Source organism: Anser brachyrhynchus (assembly GCF_964034855.1).
Source record: "Anser brachyrhynchus genome assembly, chromosome: 2".
NCBI classification, from domain to species: Eukaryota; Metazoa; Chordata; class Aves; order Anseriformes; family Anatidae; genus Anser; species Anser brachyrhynchus.
The window spans coordinates 68,154,615-68,177,377 of NC_137695.1; the positions used below are offsets into that span (position 1 = coordinate 68,154,615).

Genomic DNA, 22,763 nt, shown 5'->3' on the forward strand with positions numbered 1-22,763 from the left:
ATTACACATGCTTAAATAGGACACGTTTGTTTACAGCTTAAACAGCTGCATAAATATTATCGTGTTCTAGGATAGATAGAGCTAAGATTATCAGCAATATTGGGCAGCAAGTATACTACGCAAAACTTAAATAATTATTTCAGACTGATTACACTACAAGCTGTAATTTTTTTCGTATTATCCTTTGCTTCAGAGAGGAAAAAGTACAAAAGGAAAGAAAAAGTAAAATAATTTTCAAAAGGTGTCCTTATTCCTGTAACTTTCCCCAAATCACTACTAACTACTTTAGGTTCAACACTATCGTAATAAAGGCATCAGTTTGAAGACATGCAGTCGCTTTCCTGCTCACTGTTCAGAAGAATGTGACTTACCTTAATAAAAATAAAATGCTACAAATGTATCTGCCTCCCATGCTGTTTGGCTACATGAATGTGAATTTCTGCTGCTCTTTCTTCATCTGCCTCCCACCTATGTTTGTTCAATGCAATGGACCCTTTTTTCCAGTGTATGGGACTGAAAAAGGAAGAGTTTAATAGATCTTTGATCTTGGCTGCAAAGTCTAGGCACAACTGTAAAATATAACTCTTTCACATAGTCAATTAGAGAGGCTAGAATCAGTCTTCTAAAACAGTTTAAGGCTTTCCCGCTCCTCAAAGGACTTGTCTACAAAAACTACTGAAGGATAAAGCCTCAGACTGAGCAGACATAATGAAAGCAGGCAGTTTTCATATTTTTGGTGGAAACCACTACTGGCAATATAACAACTAACAGGCTACTGGAGAAGGACAAAACACTTGGCCATTCAAGCATCACTCATGCAGCATTGTGAGATGGGTTGCAAACCACTGGCGATGCACCTACCACTGCTCTAAAAGACCTCCTCTAGAGGCTATCCCTTCCTTTCTTCTCATCATCGGATGCCTTCCTGTTATCCTCTGTGCTATACGAAAGGTCTCTCAAGCCTTTAACTTCTGGATAGTCATTTTCTTTGGGTTGCCAGAGGTTCAGATGCAATAGGATTGGAGGAAACTTTTTGAATTTCAGCGGAAGTAATTTTCTCAGTATGTGAACATTTAATATCTTGTAACAATTGATTCAGATATCAGACTGCACTGACTCCTTGCCACAGCAGAATTAGCAGTATTGCAACTGAACTGAAGTTGGGATTGGCAACGCTACTGCTCCAACCTTCCAACACCATAATCACATGTGGCTTCTAGCTGTAATTCCATCCAAGTACTATACTCCCTATTAGGGGCCTCTAGATCAGCTTACCGTCTTCTATACTGAAAATACTCTTTCTTCTACAGAACTCAAAGCTCTTCTCATTTACGTCCAAAGATTAAGAAATCTGTGTGAGCAACCTGACAAACTGTGGATATAACCTAACTAAAAACATGGCAAAGCATTTAAATGACTTTTTCAAATTTTCCAGAAGTAAAAACATTCACATAATTTTCTTTTAAAATCACTTCTTCACTTTTTATAATCTCTTATGAAAAATGTTTGTTGACATAATTTGTTAAATATTTGTATTAATCCAGGTATGTGAACCGGTATCATACAAGAAAGAACTTTGCATACCTAGCTGGAATCTCTGGCAACTCAGACAAGGGTGGTGGGAGAACAAAGAAAAAAAAACACAAAAGAATTACATACTAATATAGAGCCCGAGGTCTGAAGGGATAATTTAAGTACATTAAATTTATTTCTGTTTCAAGAGACACAACATAAAACCTATTTCAATGGTCTTTAGTTTCTCTGCCAAACACTTTGAGAATGGTCCAAACTCAAAATTACCTCCCAGGAGAATACCTCAGGTTGGAGCTTTTTTGCATTGATTCTGGGCTTGCTCCTATACTATAGATTATTGGTTCCAGATGTGAACCAGAGATAGTAAAAAGCTTTACAACTACTACATTTTTGTTTTCTTGGTACCTTCAGTTCCTATAGAATCCCCTGGAGGAATCAGCTGTCTTTTCATCTGTGGACTGTCTCTTGGGAAACATGTTTTTGAAAAAGTCTGATCCCAAGGATGTACCATAAGACTTGCTCTTGTAAGAGCAGTAAGACTCTCACCTGAAATGCTTTCTTGAAAGATTTCATTCTCTTCTTAGTGTCTGTGCTTGGTTAAATCACTGAATATTTATGTGATACTTCAGAGCCTTTGACTGGCCATCTTTAAAAAAAAAAAAAAGAAAAAGAAAATAACCCAAATGGTATTTTTTTTTTTTTTTAAGAATAGAATATTAGAGTAACGAAACATTTTTCCCCCGTCACCACATTATACATATATGTAATTGGTTGACGCACGTGATTTTAAGAACCAAAGAGGCCATTAGTTTACTTGCTTAAATTTAGCCTGATCGTTTTTATGCTTTCCCTCTACCTTAGCTCTATTTTACAGCTCACAGCCACAATGAATGCAAAAATTTAGTTGCAGCCTATGATGTATGTTTATATGAAAATAAAACCTGGGCATGAGTAAAACAAGGTGTCACCAAACACTGACTGCAGAGATATCTGCAATTAAAGGGTTCTGGGGAAACCATAGTCAGCTGAGTGTCAACCTGCTGGGGACAAAAGAGTAGTGACACCCTGTAACCACTGACACACTCCCGTAATTAACACTAGAAGATTCACAGCTGCTTTAGCAGACCATAGGTAAGTTTTCTGCAACATTAAGTCCTAACAAAATATACATGCAAACTAAATAGCGACATACATGAAAGACAATTTAGGCTTCTGCCTCACTCTACATACAAAGTTACCGAATGCAAGTGCCCTACTTGTTCATACAGCGGATATACATTCTCATCAGACACTCAAAAACACAAGGCAACAGTCCGTAACTCAATCCATGCCTCACCACAGTAGGGAAACACCGTCTTTTGGCTCTACCGGCTGATATAAAAGGTTTCCATCTGACCTTTCAAAAAGCTAGTTAATGCTAAATACATTAATGTTTTACTGTTACCCCAGGCTTATTTTATTACTAAATCTGGACTTCACGCCACTAGCCACCTGTTTCGTGCAACATTTAAAATACATTACACATTTTCAGCCATATAAGGAACCATTACAAAACCAAACCAAGGACTCTGCACCAGGGAAGCCACTCTTGTGTGTGGAGGGAAGACAACAGGCATTGGAGTGCTGCTGCCTGATTCACAGCAGTGCGGCACATGGGTAATGCCAGGTATCAAAAAAATCATAAAATTCAAAAGGAATTCAGAGAAACAGGATGTTACTAAAAAAAAAAAAAGAGAAGACTGGCTGGAGCTAGCTGCAGCAAGTGGGAAACTGTAAGATTTCCAATCATAAGAGAAAACTTGGAGATCAGGAAAGGCACCAGAGCAGCTGGAAAAGAAAAAAGTTAACTCCTGTTTCAAATTAAACTCTGCGTTTATGTGAAGAACAAGATGGGAAAAGCAATTAGAACACTTCTCCCACATCCATGGCTGGTACCACCCTGCATAAACAAGAAAACAGGAAAGGTGCAAACAGCCACGATGGAGGGTACCTGGTGCTGCACAGCAGTCAGAACAACTACCCAAGATGAATTTACAGCAGTAATTAAAGATGTTAAAAAAAAAAAAAGCCCATACCATGCTTAAAATTAGAATCATAGAATATCCCAAGTTGGAAGGGACCCATAAGAATCATCAAGTCCAACTCCTGGCACCGCACAGGTCTACCCAAAAGTTTAGACCATGTGACTAAGTGCACAGTCCAATTGCTTCTTAAATTCAGACAGGCTTGGTGCAGTGACTACCTCACTGGGGAGCCTGTTTGAGTGCGCGACCACCCTCTCGGTGAAGAACCTCTTCCTGATGTCCAGCCTAAACTTCCCCTGCCTCAGTTTAACACTGTTCCCATGGATCCTGTCACTGGTGATTACAGAGAATAGGTCACCTGCCTCTCCACTCCCTCTCGCGAGGAAGTTGTAGACTGCAATGAGGTCCCCTGTCAGCCTCTTCTTCTCCAGACTGAACAGGCCCAGTGACCTCAGCCGCTCCTCATATGTCTTCCCCTCTAGGCCTTTCACCACCTTCGTCGCCCTCCTCTGGACATGCTCCAACAGTTTAACATCCTTTTTGTACTGTGGTGCCCAGAACTGCACACAGTACTCGAGGTGAGGCCGCACCAGTGCAGAATAGAGAGGGACAATCACTTCCCTCGACCGACTAGCAATGCCGTGCTTGATGCATCCCAGGATACGGTTGGCCCTCCTGGCTGCCAGGGCACACTGCTGGCTCATATTCAACTTGCTGTCAACCACAACCCCCAGATCCCTCTCTGCAGGGCTGCTCTCCAACGCCTCGTCGCCTAGTCTATACGTACAGCCAGGGTTGCCCCGTCCCACGTAAAGGACCCGGCACTTGCTTTTGTTAAACTTCATGCAGTTGGTCATCACCCAGGTCTCCAATCTGTCCAGATCTCTCTGCAAGGCCCTTCCACCCTCAACAGAGTCCACAACTCCTCCAAGTTTAGTGTCATCAGAAAATTTGCTCAAAACATCTTCTAGTCCTACATCCAAATCATTTATAAAAACATTGAAGAAGACTGGTTCTAAAATGGAGCCTTGGGGGACCCCACTAGTGACCATCAGCTAGCCAGATGTGGCCCCATTTACCACAACCTTTTGAGCCCTGCCCGTCAGCCAATTGCTCACCTATTGTATGATGTTTTTGTTTAGTTGTATGGTGGACATTTTGTCCAGTAGGATCCTATGGGAAACCGTGTCAAAAGCTTTATTGAAGTCCAAAAAGATCACATCAGCTGGTTTCCCTTGATCGACTAGATGGGTGATCTTATCATAAAAGGAAATCAAACTTGTTCAGCAGGACCTACTCCTCATGAACCCATGTTGGCTGGGACCAATGACTGCATTGTCCCCCAGGTGCGCTTCAGTAACTTCAAGGATCATCATCTCCATTATTTTACCAGGCACTGACGTGAGACTGACAGGCCTGTAATTGTTAGGGTCTTCTTTCTTACCCTTCTTGAAAAGTGGCACAACATTTGCCAGCTTCCAGTCTACTGGCATAGAACGGTAATATGAAAATTACTAAGAACTTTAATTAGGACAAAGCAGAAATACATTTTTATCCAGAACCACTGAAAGCTATTTCAGAAGCTGCTGAAATCAGCAGCAAGTCACTAACACAGCAAAGCACTTAAGGTAGCTTAAGGAATCACTTAGGGAAGCTGCAGCAAGTTCCAGGCCATGTCCAAGGACGAAACCGTGATGCCACAAAAGTTGGTGGAAGCTTTCAAGGCAAAAGCCAGAACTTCACGCATATACCGAGCACAGAAAACCAGACAATGTTAAAATGTTTTAAGTTGCCTCTATTTGTCAACCTCTGAGAAAACCCCATTGAATTAGAACTTCGTTTCTCACTCAAAATAAGAGGCTTGATATAGAAATTACAAACCCAAGCAGAGATGTAAGAAGCAACTGAGTTCTTATGTATACCTGCACAATCACTGCAATATCATACATTTTCATGATACAGATTGAAAAGCTGTCTGGTAAAATATTTACACTCTAATAATTAAAAGGATACATAAACAAAGGAGACATTTTAAATAACAGTTATTTTAGAATCACAGCTTTCTAAGGAAAATTAGTATTTTTGAGACACTGAATGGAAACTAGCACAGGGAATTAAAAACAATTATTTTTGTTGTTCTTTTAAATTAAAAGGGGAATGACCTTGCATAAACTCTCTATACAAACTGAAGATTAAAGGCATGTAAGAGGGGAACTCAAACCTATAATAAAACCGGTGATATCTACTTTGCAACCTTATCAAAAGCTTCCTCCTCAAACCATTTTGTCCATTAAATGCTGTCCTGCAAAACAAAAATCTACCTACTTCAGTGAAAGCTGTGCAACACTTAAAATTGGCATTTGTGAATGCGTTCTATTTATTTGCACGAATCATCAGATTAAAATATACTGTTTAAAAAACTATCCACTATCCTGACCAGGTCTAACGAACTCCTGTTATACATAACAATGTATTTCTAGATATAAAGTATAAAATAAACCAGTTGAAAGAAACCTATCACTTTTAAGCTTTGCTTCAGGTGCTAGAATTCTTAAGTTTTAACATGGCTATGACTGTATTTTTTAAACATATGTAAACTTTGCTTTTCAAATTCTGTACATCTTGCTCAAGTTCTCTGACATTATCCTCCTCTAAAACTACCAGAAACACATTGTAGCTTGCACCGTGGGGGAAAAAAAAAAAGAGAGAAAGAAAAAAGTGACTAAATAAAGGCAATAATACCTGACACTGACAGCAAAGATAACAGCAGCAACTACTTAGCGAACATCTTCACATTTGATTGAAGGACTACACACAAATAGCAACTGTGACCAAGCTAACTTGTGAAAGATACCGTTAACTTGATTGTACCTAATATTAACACAAGAGTGGTCACGCTTATATTCCCGTAGTGCCCCTTTATTATAAAACACTCAAAAATGCCATAGTCTCTAATTAAGAGGGGAAAATACATTCAGGGAACGAGTACCAAAAATGGGCATTTCCTTCAGGATGAGGACACTGAAGAATACAGAGGTTAAATTAGCAGTGAAGTTGGTCAAAACAAGAATTGAAAGGTTAGCAAAATCCCCTTCCCCAGGTACACAGCCTTAATTCTCCAGTAATTTCCATTCTCCAGTGCCCACTTTACACACAGAAATGTTGGTGGAAGAAGTTTATGCACGAACATGTGCATAAAGCTGAAAAGCAGCCACTGACAAAGCTAAGTAAACTTAGAAATATTTTTATGACTGTTCATCAGGAGATAAGGCATATACGAAACCTAAAAGTTCAGCAGTTTTAACAATAGTGATAAGAATCAGAAAACAAATTTACATGCTTCTTTTGTATGACCCTCTGAAGCACACTGCAATTAACTGTAACCTCTGTATCAAACCATTTTAGAAACAACTAGTACAAGATCATAGGTAAAAAAGTGAAAGACCAATAAAGACATTTATTCATGTAAAATTCTGTCTACAAGATCTGTTTCATTATAAATTTAATTAGACTGAAAGAACACTTACAAGCAATTTATAGTAACGGCTCAGATTTACTTTCTGAGAAAGAGAAATGAACTGAGAAAAAGGCATTATGCAAGACTGCACTGTAGTACTGACAACAAATACAGGGAAAAACAAGTAGTCACATCAGCATCTAAATAGTACTGTGATGATATTTTAGTTATTTACAACAACTGTAGGATTGAAAGCAGAATGGTACTCTTCATATTTCTACTCCCCTGATTAGCAGCACCTACACTTCTGAAAGCAGCCTCTCATCTTTCAGTTTCACAGTAGGACTGCTTCTCTAGGGTATCCTGAAGAGGCATGGGCACAGCAGCTGAATGCTTTATTAAAGGATGCTGTAGAGCACCAGTGCAAACCAAACAAGGCAATCAATCAGTAAGGATGATCAGTTCAATTTCAGTCTATGACTGCTTTCATTACCTGAGTTAGAATTCACTCCCAGCATGTTCCAAAGTCTGAGAATATTCATTTTTACCATAGGTATAAATACCATAGGTTTTATCCTCACTGCCTACCACATAGTACAAACACCTGCGTAACATACGGACATACCTATGGCATACTTTTCATTGTGGAGCGCAAATGATGGTGGAAGTGCATTTTTGTTTGAAAACAATTCCTTTTTTTTTTTTCCTTCCTTTCCTTGCTCCCCAATTTAATTCTTGTTTGAAAAATTTCAGTGATCAAAGATGGTTGGTTGCCTATCTTCCTTCCATGAAGACACCACACTTCTTGAAGCTGAGTGTGAGGAAGGGAAATTCTGCGCAGGAGAATGTTAAGAAGAAAAATATAAAATAAAAATTGATTATGGATTTCTATTGCTAGGGTATCTTTCTCCAAGTTACTGTCTCATGGTAGACCCATTCCCCTCTTGAAACTGTTTCACATTGCTCACTCACAATACACCCAAGAAACATACTCTGCTTTTTGGAAAAATGCTTTTTCTGGAAAAGCTGTTTTTTTGTTTGTGTATATGACAATATTGATATGGTATATATACAGGTCTCCAACTGGCACTATTTGTAGCTATCCCCACCCTTCGCCGAGCCCCTTGTTAAGACACAAGTATTTAAAAAGCTTCCACAGGAGAAGAATAACCCTGCACGATCCAAATAGCAACCTCAGACAGGCATTTGGAAGCACTGAAGATCTGTCCCTTTCCAGGATAAAAACGTTATGGTGCATCATTGTCTGTACCATAGGATATTTTTTAAAAGGCAGCAGCCCTCTTTTACTGCTATGGACTCAGGGAACATACACTCTCAGTGGAATAGGTAGCCAATTTTAAAAAGGGTCTTCTTCTGTTTCTTGAAGCAAACATGCATTTTATGACTGTAGCTCATGCAGGGCAAAGAAGAACAGGCCTCCACTGACCCATTACCACTGGCAGCCTTCCCCCTGCACTTTACAGCCAGGCATCATTGGAAGCAGCTCTCCTAGAGAGCTACATACTTATTCACAGTATCGGTATTAGCCCAGCATCATCCTCCTCATGTTAAGTTGCTTTGCATCTTGTCAGCCATCTTCTCAACAATTTTCATTCAGGGAACACTAATGAGCCAGAGAATGGGGATAATGAAGACTACATTTTGCATCTGCAGCCATCCTGGTGGGCTGCAATACACAAAGCAATCTTATTTTCATAGCAGCTTCCCTTATCACAAGACAGGGGCTCACCTATTCCATTTTCCAAATTTTCCACAAAGCTGAAAACAAGTGTTTCACCTTTCTCTTTCCAGATGTAGCCTAGTTGTTCTATGTAAATAACACACTCCAATACACTGGCTTGGAAAGGCAATTTAGCAGCAGACTGGTAATCCAGTCATTTGGGAAACATCCCTACTTTAGTTTTACTCAGAAATACAAGTGTTGCATTTTTAACTTGAGAGACCACAAAATACATGGATGCACATTTTGGAAGGAACTTATAGCCATACCTGCTCCCTCCTGCAGAAATACATTTAAGTTGCACATTTCTCCGAGTTGTAGCAACATGGACTAGCATTTGCACACCTTTATTTGCAAGGATTAAAGCTACAGAATTACGTCAGCAAAAGTGAGAGCTTTTCTTCAGCCAACTTAATTGTAGGCTATGTTAAAAAAATAAATTGTTCCATGTCTTCTGTGCAACAATAGACGTTTACACATGTGCTTTAAAAAAAAATATCACAAATTATCTCCTCAGGAAACAGCTAAAGTCAATAGTTCAGTTATCATTCAGTACTTTGGCACCATTACCTATGGAATAAACAATTTGTTAATATGACACCCCACTAAAACACAGAGTGACTCCACGGCACAGAATTTCAGGTTTAACTGGTGAGAAAATTCTTCAATTCAATGGTACTGGAGAGATGACTGAACTGACTGGCCCCCAGTCTGAAGATTAACCCACAGAAGAAAATCAGTTCATAACTACTATACATCATCTTTGCATATTACTTGATTACATTTTGGAATACTCCAATTGTTGCTTTCAGAATAAACTCACAGAGTACAGCGGGCAATTAGTGAACTAGACACTAATGTCAGTTACTGAAAAAAAAAACAATTAAATCAGTAATTAGCAACTGAATGCAGGCATTTCTCCTGATATATCTCACCAACAACATAGAGAGGTTAAAATGAGAAACAAAATGTATAAAAAAAAAAGACTGTTTCCAGGAAAAATAATCCTCAACATTCAGATACCAGTAGCAAGTTACATCATTTTTATTTCCCTGTCTTTACAAGGAAAATCTATAAATGCATTAGGTATTTAGCACAGGTCCTCAAATGCAGATAGTTAGATGTCTTACTCTATAACTATCTTTATAGTCAGTCTCCTCTACTTTAAATGTGATACATGGCTACACAATTATAATTAAAATTACAAGAATATAGAGCCTTCAGGCTTTGGTGCAGTTTCCAAGCTTATTCAACAAGTGTACAGATTACATACAAATAAAACTACATCCATTTTTCTTTTTTCATTGCATAATACACTAATACAGTAAACTGCATCCAATGCAACACACGAGGTGCTGTGCTACGTGTGGGGTCTTCTGCCCACACCCCAGACAGCAGTCCATCTGAAAGGTCAGAGAGCCAACACATAAGAAGTCTTTGACAATAAACACAGTCAGAAGCATTTAATTCTGTGTCTTTTCCATTACATTTTATTTTCTGAGCAACTGAAAAACCATGATATTTATTGCAATATTATTAATACAAAAATGATCTCTACATAAATAGATGGCGAGCTCAGGACACAACATTTTCCAGCAGCAAACACACGATCCTACAGAGCTACGGAATTTGAACACAGACCCAAAGGGCCCTAGATACACTGATATGAACTAATACATGAAGAGGTTCAAAAGCATAAGGTCTTCTAGAACCCACCACAAAACCTTGTTTTACAGATGCAGTCAGGACTGTTTTGGTGCTCTTTCCTTAGGAGATACCAGAACAGAGTCCAAGAGACCTGGGAACCACCATAACTTGAATAATGATAACATACTTTAAAGAACAGGTTTGAGTATAAACTGCCTAAATTCCTACAGAATCATTTTAAAAAGCACACAACTATGCTGAAAAAATCAAAGTTTTCGGTCATTTCAAATACAGGCATGCAACTGATGTGGACAGATGCAAGAAACAAAACCTAAGACATGTAAGCAAACATGGCAAAACAAAGAAAGTCCAGGCAGTTTAACAATGGAAAGCACACACACGGCACTTACAAAAGTGAAGACCCAGTAGGAAGAATGGTCAGATGATATAAGGAACAGAACAATTGTTTCACACATGAAAGGGACCAGGAAAAAGGCAGAGACATAAATGCTAGCGTCGGCTTGAAATAGGAATGTAAAGAAAAAGAAGTTTATATTAGGATAGCAGCGACTTCCTCTAACATTTAACTTCCCTTTCAGTAATTTTTAAGTCAGGGCTGCAGGCTGGTTTTAATGAAGATCCCATGTTTGTGTGTTATACCTAAGGATGCAGTAAGTCATAACTTCAGTGTGCTTTATTTCCCGCTCTACTGTTGCCAGAGGAATATAACATTGGATGCTCTCTGTATTTTTTTTCCCTCCTCCACTTGGGTTGTAAGGCTACTTGAAATTATCTCAATTTTACAACATTTAACTATAGTACCTTAAATTACTGGCCCAGAAATAAACCAGCAGATGTCAAAAACAGAACACTGGAATTCCTTTTATTGAAATCACCTGTCCATCAAATGTCTGCATGTGAGGACCTGTGCTAATTCCTTTTATTGAAATCACCTGTCTGGACAGACATTGAAACCACTTGCATAACACAGCTGATATTCTGAAGAGCACTTGTGCGTTAGGCCACCACATGCCAGCCTCATTCTAACTACTGTATGTAGATAGCAAAGGCTACATTGCAAGGGAACACTTAACTGCACATCAGAAGTACCTGGGTTAGTTGTGCTCTTCCTTTGTTATGATCTTCAGCCAATGTGAATCTAAAAAAACATATTCCCATGCCACAAAATCTGTTCTTAGTACACCATGCAATTTGAATTGTGTAGTCTGTTGTGATTTTACATGCAAGTCAAACAATCAGGTGTTACTGTAATTTCTCTCAAAGGACTGAAGTAACTGGCACTGATTTCGTTTTCCATAGTTTGAAATTGTGCTATTTAATCAATAAAATGTTTTATTAAGGTACCACTGATATTTTCCCCATTTTGTTTTGTGAAACTCTTATATTGAAGCAGTTTTATTATACAAGGATTTAAAATACTTAACAGCATTAATAAAAGATGTGACAGAGGTATATGTTATTAAACAAACTGAAAGAGATGCCAAAGAAGTTTACATTTTGACTTTCATGATCTGGACATGACTGCAATATTACTGCAATAAAGGAAAGAATTAGCAGCAATTCTTTGAACATAGAGCTCTCTAAGAAATCATCTGTAGAGGAAAAATCATAATTAGCCTTAGTGAGTACAAATTATGTTCTCTGTTCTCCTTCAAGGAAAAAAAAAACCCTCAGGAGTAACAAAAACATCAAAGAAATGCATAGGCTTTGAAAGAGGTAGGTGCTTGCCGCATCTTCCTCCGCACTGCAGAAATGATCACAACAAATGAATGAGTGGACAAGGTGTCTGCAGAAACTGCAGCCCAGTGATTACGGCTGTACGGTTACTGGTAGCAAAACCACATACGGCCAAAATGCTGCACCACCATCTGCATCTCACAATCCACTCTTTGCTACCAGTCCTGCTGCCATGAACATAAAAGCCCTTTGACATAAAAGCCCTTTGCAAAAAAAAAAAAAAAAAACACATGAATTTATGTAGTCACAGGGCCTTTATGCTATTTCAGTAAATACTAATTTATGAGGCTACTGGCACGTGGGGGCAAGCACTATTAAGGATATACACCAATTTGTTTTCGCAGGCTGCTTGGCTACATGTCAGAGAACCCACCTCCCCAGCACCGCCAGGACTTGCCCACCAGCTGTGTGCACTGACATTAAGCCAGGCCAAGAAGCATTGTCCTAGCACACGTTGTTGTGTAGCTGCCCTGCCTCCTCCTTGGTAACAATTTAGTGATCTTCCTTTCTCTTCTGCCAGGTGGCAGAGAGGAGCGATTCAGCAGCAACAAAATACAGAAGAGAGAGAGCATTTACAGTTCTGCAATCTCAGATTTGAAGAGATAAAATGGGATTGCAGTGTAGTACCCACTGTGTCCTGACACCCCATGCAAAGACAGGGCATGGACATCACATGCATAAGGAGATAGATTTATCTTTTATGTATATACACACCCAAAAATCAAGAAAAAAGTCATACTGAAAAGAGGCTACAGCTGTATGTATTTTTCCTCTCCAAATTTCCAGGTACTTAATCTTCAGGGAATATCTCCTGAAAATTCTCCTGCCCTTTGCTGTCCTTCTATTTCTGATGCCCCAATACCCGCTTTCACATTTCAAACAGTACTGCTGCTGCTAATCCTCTGTTAGGTCTCTTACCCCACCACACCCCTATATCAGCCTTCAGTTCTGAGGTAGTTACTTCAAGAAGCAGGTCATTCAAGGACTTCTTTCCGGTGCTGTCATTTTCATCAGTGCACAGGTTAAATAAATAAAAACTACATTATCCATCAGTAATAATTCATTGTCTTTTCAGTATCTAACAGGACTCTTGTGCTGCTTGCTACAGTTCTTGTCACTAGAAACTGCTCCATTTTGCTGCTTACATGCAGAACAGATTGCTGTATTGTAGTAGAAAAGCATATTCAGATACATAAAGCTGGTAGATATAGAGCACTTTCCAAATTAGTTAAACTTGTATGAATTAAAGCTTCCCTATAATCATACTTGAATCAGAAATGGTTATCACTTTCCTTGTGTTAGTGTGTTATGAAATAAGGCACTTAAAGACCCCCTAAGTCACTCGTTATGCTTTTCTTTCAGATCTGTGCTCACAATTTCCTTTTTCATTAGTAGGGGAAAGTTCTGAATTTTCCTTAACAGAACAAAACCCAAAAGCACAGAAGTCAGACCTCCTCGATTCCAATTTCATGGCTTATAAAGTACACAAATTATAGAGCTATCAGACATTTCCCTGGCTTACATTAAAATCTGCAGTGAGCCTCTAGAGTGGACCAATTTATTTGATGCCTTTCTCCTAAAGATTTTATGACATCATAAACATTTCTGACTCCATGACAAATACTTTATAATACATTAAACAAGCTCGTTCAAATGATTCTAAATGTTATGCCTATGGCAATGTACTTAGAAATGGAACGCTTGCTTGCACACGGAGAAACCTTAAAGTTTAGCTTTGACCACCACAATTTATGTTTGTGCAACTGAAGACAAATGCTTTCAGATCACATTCAATAACACAAAAGCCCAAAAAGCACAGAGCAGGCATATTCTCCAGAAGTGCATCGTGCTGTACCTATCACATCACAGCATCAACACTGAAGGCTGCTCCCCAGTAAAACTTCCCACTGAATTCAATCTTAATTAGCATGGAACATTAAACTATACAACAATTTAATTGTATTTATAATATGCTTCTAATCGGTTCAGTTGAATTAAGCTAATATTGTTAAACTGCAAAGCCTTGCCATCCCATCCCTCTTTGCTCAGGAAGACTGTGATAACTTTCTTCAGAGTCAATAAAGCACTGTATCCAAAGAGGCACTGCAGGCACTGTAAGTCACCAAAACTGAGATGCTTGTACTTCCTGCAAAGAAAAGCACCACAAACTGATTCTCTCATTCAAGAGCATAAAGAAAATTTAAAAAATGCTTTCTGGACTGGAGACACAGGGAGACTTCCAGTCACAAGGCAATAAAAATACTGCAACATTATTAATTAATGACAAAATTATTAGCTGTTCAGGAATGTTTTTGATAACTAAATTCAATCCCTAGAATATAAAACTGGCTCAGATGATTTTATGAACCCTGTAAAAATCACTGCTGTGCAACCATCAAAATTGGGATGATACAGAAGCCTGAAAGCATCTGATCAGTATATATTCATGTTTTACTGTAGACTGCAAACAGAAGACAGACTGAAAAATAAAACCTGTATTTAGCAGTGGGGGAATAGGTTTTGTTTTTTTTTATTGGCAATTATTCTTGAACTTTCTTCTGCTGACCATTTAAGCCAACTTTTGACTCAACAACTTTAAGGTATCTATTTAGGAACAGACAGCTTGCTCAATTGGAAGATGTTCTAACACAGGTGCTGTGTAAACAGCTCATAAATAAATCATAGTATTGCCTAAGAGTAAATGGGAAATACACTAGAAAGCATTAAAATACAAGAATACTTTTCATATGACTTTTCTTATGGTACCCTTCTTTTTAACTAAGGCTCCTGGCCTGAAAAGATCAAAAGCAGACATCAGATTTGGAGAAAAATAGCAGAAAAGCATCCCAATTTCTCTGTGGATAACATTTTCTTTCAGTTATAGAAATGCACTTCTTACCTTACATACTTCAACAAATGCTACATGAACAAGCTGGCTGCATCCACATAATACCAGTGACCAGAAAATACTCTACACCCCCTGCTTCAGAAAGTCATTGGATATCCAAATCATAAGTTTCAAATTCCCAGCTGTCACTGCCTAGCTGAAATCCAGAATGCATAGTTATGTCATACTGTATGACATTATCACTCTCTCGCACTTCATAGCTTCCTCAGCATTAACAGAAAAACCCACAGCTACTGGACTGTCTAGAATTTTTCATGTTTACCACAACCGCAATTAAATCTAAATAACCCTTATGAACTCACCTCTGTAAAACAGGTTATTTTGTTTATTCCTGGTTTCTCTGTATTTCTCGCCATATTTAGTATGTTTCCTCCCCTCGGTAAAATAGAATTTAGGAGTAAGGGGGGGGAAAATATCATGTGATGTTTGCATATACTAGCTTTTTACTTGGTAATCCAGAACGGTCTAATGTAGTTTAGAAGTTTTACCACAACTGAAGAAGTTATGTATTTTAATGCAAGGACACTTACTCAGCAAGTCCTTTACCCAAGGAACCTTAAAAAAAAAGGTATAACTATAATGAATTACCTGAAACCTAGTTCACCTATTGTATAACCACCATATGTGATAACGTAGAGTTTTAAACTGAAGTTACTTCAGAAATGCAAGAAAACGATGAGCAGTTTAGCTCTGAAGTCCTGTAACCAAGTGGTTTGGGACTTCATTGACAAATGAGAACTTACTTGGCATGAACCCACCACAGATATTATGATTTGTTTCTCGATGAATAACAAGTTCTGTAGTTTTATAATGCTCTTTATTTTTTTTCTAATGAATTGTGTGTATACACACTGGCATACTCACACAAGCTACAGTGGCTATTATTATGGTGGAGTCTAAGTCTCCTTAAATAAGAGCCCCCCAAAAATGTATCTGGTCCATTAACAGTACGCAGTATGTCCACCTGAATTTATAGGCATGCTCAGTAATTCAAAAAGAAACCACAACCAAGCATGAGACAGTCCTTTCACTTGTCCTAAAGGTATTTCCTTGCTAAAAGGGCTTATCACTGAATTATGTAAAAATGTAGTATTTGTATTAAACATAAGCATTTAAATTTATTTACATCTACATGTTTCCTGAAAGTCACCGTTTCATGTACGAGATCCAAAAATTCCCAAGTAAACCCATCAATTAAACAGGAACTCTTATCCACCAGAGATAAGACTGGCATAAGACTAGGGACTGGAAAGGGTCTCATTTACAGGCACTGTAAAAAACTAGATGTGTGACCTCACATGGTCTGCGTAATCTCTCTGCAATTCCATTTACCCAGCCTTAAAATGGGCAGAAGTCTACTTACCTGGACTGCAGTTTGTCATCAAAACAGAATGTGCCCTAAAAACGCATGTTTCCATAGAAGTACAAAGACATACACAGCACTTTTAAGTCTTCAGAATCAAATCTTTTCCATTGGAACGTACACAGTCTTTGCCATGTACTCCTTAACTACTCACTTGATGAAGGTTTCAATCTTCTAGAAGAAAAAGTGACCCATTTGCGTGACTTACTACCTGCTGAGAACATTAATACAGAACTTCAAATCTTATAAATGAATGAGCAGGGGACAAATTGATTTTGCAAGTTTATTGCACTGTAGTTACATTACTTCTCAACTGACCAATCTTTAATGATGTTTTTGAAAAAGATATTACTTAACACAAATAGCATTCCCTTTAAATAATCATGTAGGTTACCAATTCTCTTTACAACTAAGCAAATAAATTGAGCTGGAAGCACTCACTGGATCAAGACATTCATTTGTGAGTAGTCCCTGTGAACAAGGATTTGCCAGTCTGCCAAAATCATTTTCCTACTCTCAAATTAACGCCATCAAAATTGATGATACTACTCAATGCCTGTTATGGATCCTGTATGTTATAAGCAGAGAGACATATCATCAGCTGGTGTAAATCTATACTGTTCTTAAATCCAACGGAACTACATCAATTTACAGCTGCTGAAGATTTGTCCCTAGGTCTTTCTTCAGCACTGATAAAACCATTGAACCAAACTCTGGACACACTTCCATATATAAAGCTCCCACCAACTATAGCGAGAGTGATACCTAAAGGAAGAAGAAAAGACTGTAAGCAAGCCGTCCTAGAAATAGCATACTTCCCACCCCATGTTTATTCTAAGTTTAAAGTTAGTTGTTAAAATCATAACCTGTGAGGAAGTCATGGGCACAGTAGATTTTAAGATTTGATTTCTTTTACCTACTCCCAGAAATTCTACTTGGTAACAGTGATCTATTAGGCCAAGCCCAGTTCGCTGTAATCATGGAAAAAACTCCAATAAAGCACACAGGAAATGCGGCACCATCAGGAAAACATTATTTGGCCCAAAGTGTTACCCCAGCTGGATAAAGTTTCAAAGTAGCTGTCCTTACATCTCTCCATGAGCTATCATTACACCTACGTTAAAATTCTCACTGTTTCTTGTATCCCTCTCATGCAATTTTTCCTCCAAGGATATGATGTAGTGAACACTCATTTGAACAACCTTCACTTGCACACTTAGCCCCAAGACAGTCAGAAGGGCTGGCAAGCAGTAAGAAGAAATGATTGCCTGAAGAAGGATTTTGCAGGAGGCACAGACCACCATCCTGCAAAACCATAGGCAGTAGAGAGAAAATACAGTTCTTTTGTAGACAGTATCTTTAATCAAGGCAAGTTTCTATATACGATTTCGCAGGCAAGGATTATTGCTAACGGCCAGTAAACATATTTCTGACTACAGATTTGTGAAACTAAACCAGACAGTTTTTGAGAGCTATCTAAACACATCTTGTGTAATGGCATACACTGTAGTTATCTAGAGGTATTTGCTTTTACACATCTATCACAAGTGGTTTACAGCTGCTTGCATTCAGTGAGCATTACATGCAACAATGAAAACTCTGAACACCTGCTTCAGGAAGCTACCAATAAGAACATACATAGTAACCATTAAAACGGGTTAGCACTGTAATCACAAGAAAAGGAAAAAAAAAAATCTTGCAAATGTTCCTTAATGCTACTCTATTGTAAGACATTTCAACATCAAAAAGGAAGTTAAACAGAATTCAACTTATATATACCCCAATACAATCAGATTTATCAACAGCACAAAACAGCAGTCATTTTCTACCTACAGTTTGTTCCATACAGCTTCTTAAAGATGCTAAGATCATTTTAGGCACCACAAAACAGTTTGACTTAAGAGCTAATCGCTTAGCTTTCCACACAACAACATTTTCTTTCATTAAATTTCCATTTTTACCTTCGCATTTTTCCTTTTCCAGTATCCATAACCAATCATCGCTCTGTCCTTCCATTATGCTTAGCATATTGCAGAGTGAGAAGCACCTTCATTAAATAGTATTAAGAATAGAACACACCCGATCTCCCTGCTATAGCATGCTCCAACAGTGCTGATACCTCAGCTCTCAAGGTAACCATGCCCAGCTGGGAACTGAGAGGCAAAGCCCATGCAAGATTAGCAATTTGCAAGCCTAATTGTGCACACAAACTTGCCTCGATCCATGAGGAAGACTGTTAAAACAAAAAGTCAGTGTGCAGTTAAGATTATGTGACTGAAAAGTTACAGGTCACTTTACAGGAATTTTCCCCTCCCTGTAACTCTCAGTTTCAATGCTCTGTACTTGCCTAGAACTTACATATGCCATTTTGGAGAAGGTTAGGAAGGAAACACACCAGACATACATACATCTACCTAATTGCTGTGGTAGAGAAGTCAAACAGGTGAGCCATGAACACCTGTGCTGCTCGCTAATTCCTTTGTTTCATTTCTCAGCACATTTACCTGAATGTCACACAACAGCAGTGGGATGAACTGAAACAAAACTGCACACACCTGGAAGCACAAAGACGGGAGGGTGAGCAGTGGTGCAAAGACACACCTAGCACACAAAAATGATCCCCGAATCTGAGTACGTTTCCCCCCAGGTGGCTGAGACGGTAAATGAATGCAGGAAAATAACAATAATTAAACAAGACTGTGCAATGGCTGTGCTGGATAAGCATGTCTTTAGCTCCACAAGCGATACTGCTGAAATGCACATACAAAGATGTAAAATCACACTAGGCAGAGTAGCGTTATATTTAATGAATACAGACCACTAGGCTGTCTAACAACACGACTGAACCTCTCCTTCACTGCATGCAAGAACAAAAAGATAGATGCCACCGAAGCACCAAGTAAACCCTTTACCCTCAAATCACGACCCGCAAGAACAATGCAAGTTGCTAGTCTCCTTCCTTCCTTCTCGCAAAGGTCTCGGAGCCGATTCCTCGGCGTCGTTCGCAAACCGGCGTGGGAAAGTTTGCCTTTTGTTGCCTTCCCTTTGACGCTTGGACTCGCTTCGACCAAAATACCCCTCTGGAGGCCGGCGATCCCCCTCCTACGGCCGTGTCCCCCCCTTTCACCACTACCCGTCCCCAGCCAGAGGGCGACGGCACCGGCCGAGGCCTGCGTGCCCAAAGCCCGGGAGCAACAGGGGGTCTCCCCTTGACCCCCCTTAGCCCCCCGGGCACCCGCACCACCTACCCCGGCTGAGAAATCCGGCTCCGGATTCGGCCCCGAGTTCATCTTCCCCCGCTATATCACTGAGATGCAGGGTTTTTTAATTAGCGGGGTTTTTCCCCTCCTTCCTCCTCCAGACGCCGCAACTCGGAGCTGGGATGCTGCCCCCCATGCACGCCCGCCCAACTTCCCTGACCTCCACAATTAAAAAAGAGCACGGGGGGGAGGGGGGGGGGGGAACGACTACGACACGGAAGACGAAATGACACGAAACACATGCTACAAGGAAAAATAATAATAAAAATATAATATAAAATCGCAACAACAAAGAACAGCACGCCACACAAATGTCTACAGATTGCTTTGTTTTTTGTTTTTTTTTTCCTTTTTTTTTTTTTTCCTTTTGTTACCTTGCCTGAAAACGGACTGTGACCCCAGCGTCTTGGCGGCTCGGGTTATTTGTTTGTTTGTTTGGTATATGGGGCAGCTGCTGGCCGGTTTGTTTATGTGGCGGCGGGCACGCTGCTGCTACAGCACAGCGCCTGTCTTCCTGCAAGACATGGTCTCTGCCTCCGCCGCGGGAGGAGATCCGCCGTGATGCTCCCGCTGGTACTACTGCTGCTGCTGTCCGAGCCAGGCCGACCCGTGCCGGGCTGGCTTGCCTCGCCCTGCCTACCCCTGTCCCCGTCCCGGCTCCCTCCGTGCCTGACTGGAGTCCCTACCGCTCACCCGCTGCTTTGCCTGTCCCCCGTCCTTTATGCGCCGCACTGCCTGCCTGCGAGTCTCTCCCTCTCCCTTTCTGTCTTTCTCTCTCTCTCTTTCTCTCTCTCCCCGCCCACGCAGCGTGGTGCGCCCCGGCCCGCAGACGGCGGCGCCTCTCGTGTCGCTCCTCGCCGGCTCCTCTCAGCGCTACCACCGCCGCTCCGGCTCGCCCTGGTTCGGCCGCGCCAACGGCCACCTCAGAGCGACCCCGCGCCCCACCGCCATTGCGCCCGCCCGACCTGCCTCGTCCTCTCCCCTCCCTTCCCGCCCCTCTCCTCAGAGGCACCGCGGCCGTCTGTCTGTCCCTGTCTGTTGGGCTGTGCGGCATCCTGCTCCTCCGTCGCACCGCCGCCTGTACCCAGCCCCCATCCCCAGCCGGGAGCAGAGAGACAAAGCAGCCGGCCGACGCTAATGAGGAGGAGGCTCGTTCATATCCTCCGACTCCTCGTTACGCGCTCCCCATCTCCCCCCAACCCAAAAACACGGGGGAAAAAAGGGGTCCGCGATCCCCCGAGAACAGCTTTGGTGAAGGTGTTGGGAGGGTGTTTTTAATTACTATTTTTGCTGGTGAAAGCTGACAGCGTCCGCACTGATGAGCCGAGCTGCTGAAAGGAGGCGGCGGGGGGGGGGGGGGGGGGAGGGGAGGAGGGGGTGAAGACTGCAGCAGATTTTGGGTGGGAGCAGATTAGCCACTTAAAATGGGGCACATGAGCCCCCTCTTCCTCCCTTCCCAGCGTGTCTCCATCTAGGACCTGACTTGCTATTTTTCCAAGAGCCTCGCTGCATACCATCGAGGCAGAGGGAAACAGACATTTCACCAGCACATGCATTTCCAACACACAAAACCTCTGCTATCCGTTGTGGAAAAAAAAAAAAAAAAAAAGCCTCGTTTTACCCAATTGAATACATCCAGGCATTCATCCTGCTCCCAGCCGACAAAAGGGCATTTACCTTTTTGCTAGGTGGCTATTAATACACAGTAAAATTATAGCTGTACAACGCCAAATGTAATTGCCATAGATCATTTAGAGCAGATCCAGCAATTCAGCTGCTGGAAACGCATGCTCTGTGAATAGCCATGCATCTGGTACAATGCCCTCTACTACAATAACCTGAAAGGAGACAAGCGTCTGGTACTAGCTGCAATTAGTAATCCTATAGATGAAAAATAAACAGTCAATAAATATAAAGCAGCAAGGTACTACGAAACATAGTGATTGTTTCTGTCTACAGTGTTACAAATAGCCCAACTCCCACAGACAGACAATTCTTATTTAAAATATACAGTGAAAAATGCACTCTTTTCATTATGTACTTTCAAAAAGTCCTTGTTTCAAAATAGTTTTCCGCAATTAGCGACTGTAGAAGAACTCATATACCAGTCGAATGCAGACATATATACAGAGGGTGGAGGGTTTCCCCTTGTTTGCTTTAGTAGGCATTATCCCGGCACCCCTGGAATCCCTCTTTCCCCTTAGCAGTAAACACCTGCTTTTACTGGGGACGGCTGAATGGAGTCAGACTGGAAGAATACAGCAAGCAATGAACCACACCAGGGTGAGCATTAGCAGAGTCCTGGTGCATGCCTCAAGTGATCAGAGGCATTCAGCCACACACACCAAAACCTGTGCTGCTAATGCACCTCCTGATGTGGCTTCCTCCTATGAGGGTTGCGTGTGGTTCCATCTACTTTTGATTTCGTTATTTAACATATCCCCATGGTATCCACTACAAGTTGCTCCTGAAAGGAAGAAGAGTGGCAGAAAGGCTATATATGGCACTGCACTGAAGTGTGCAAGAGCTGGTGACTGGGGTAGGGTCCATTCTTTGCTTTTGAAGTGGGTTGTGGTTTTTTTTTCTTTTTTTTTTTTTTCCTGTTTTTGTTTTCCAGCCATCTCCACTGCAGACCTAAGTTTATGGATATCAAAACTGCTTTGAGCATGCATTGAAATGCAGAAGACTTTGCCTGGCTACTGCGCATCATCCCTTACCTCCTAAGCAGGCTACCCAGCTAAGGGGAGGGAGGGACCTCAGGCTGCATCAAGACGGGAAAGGGGTACTCACTCAGTGACTTCACTAGATGGCTCACAACTCACCTGCCTGTAAAGTAGGTGAGTAGGTGTGAGGGGGCTGCTTCAAAACCTTGCCCCGGTCACTAGGTACAATGAACATGTAAAACAGCCACGTGTCAACAGCTTCTCTCTCACAGTTTGGATACTGGGGTGTCCTCAGTGGGAAGCACTGAAGCTGTACGTCAGATCTGGAAGTAGATAAAAATGCATCCAAGCTGTAGTCCTCACAGTTCACTCCACTCTCTCCTGTGTGGCAGGATGTGTTTGGGGTAAG

At 40.8% G+C, this 22,763-nt stretch overlaps 1 protein-coding gene and 1 long non-coding RNA gene across 20 annotated transcripts in view; one reads left to right on the forward strand and one right to left on the reverse strand.

Moving 5' to 3' along the window:
* LOC308189113 overlaps positions 1-22,763 on the forward strand; it is a 443,217-nt gene that overhangs the window by 356,252 nt on the left and 64,202 nt on the right. The window lies entirely within an intron of this gene.
* The window catches only part of ARPP21 (cAMP regulated phosphoprotein 21), a 212,429-nt gene that overhangs the window by 119,497 nt on the left and 70,169 nt on the right, over positions 1-22,763 (reverse strand). For 3 of the 19 annotated variants that reach the window (XM_080578797.1, XM_080578810.1, XM_080578802.1), the window contains exon 1: positions 20,066-21,055. The exons of 1 other annotated variant lie outside the window; for it this stretch is intronic. The gene's annotated coding sequence lies outside the window, so the exon portion shown is untranslated. 15 more of the 19 variants (XM_080578795.1, XM_080578809.1, XM_080578803.1 and 12 more) reach the window with 13 other exon arrangements.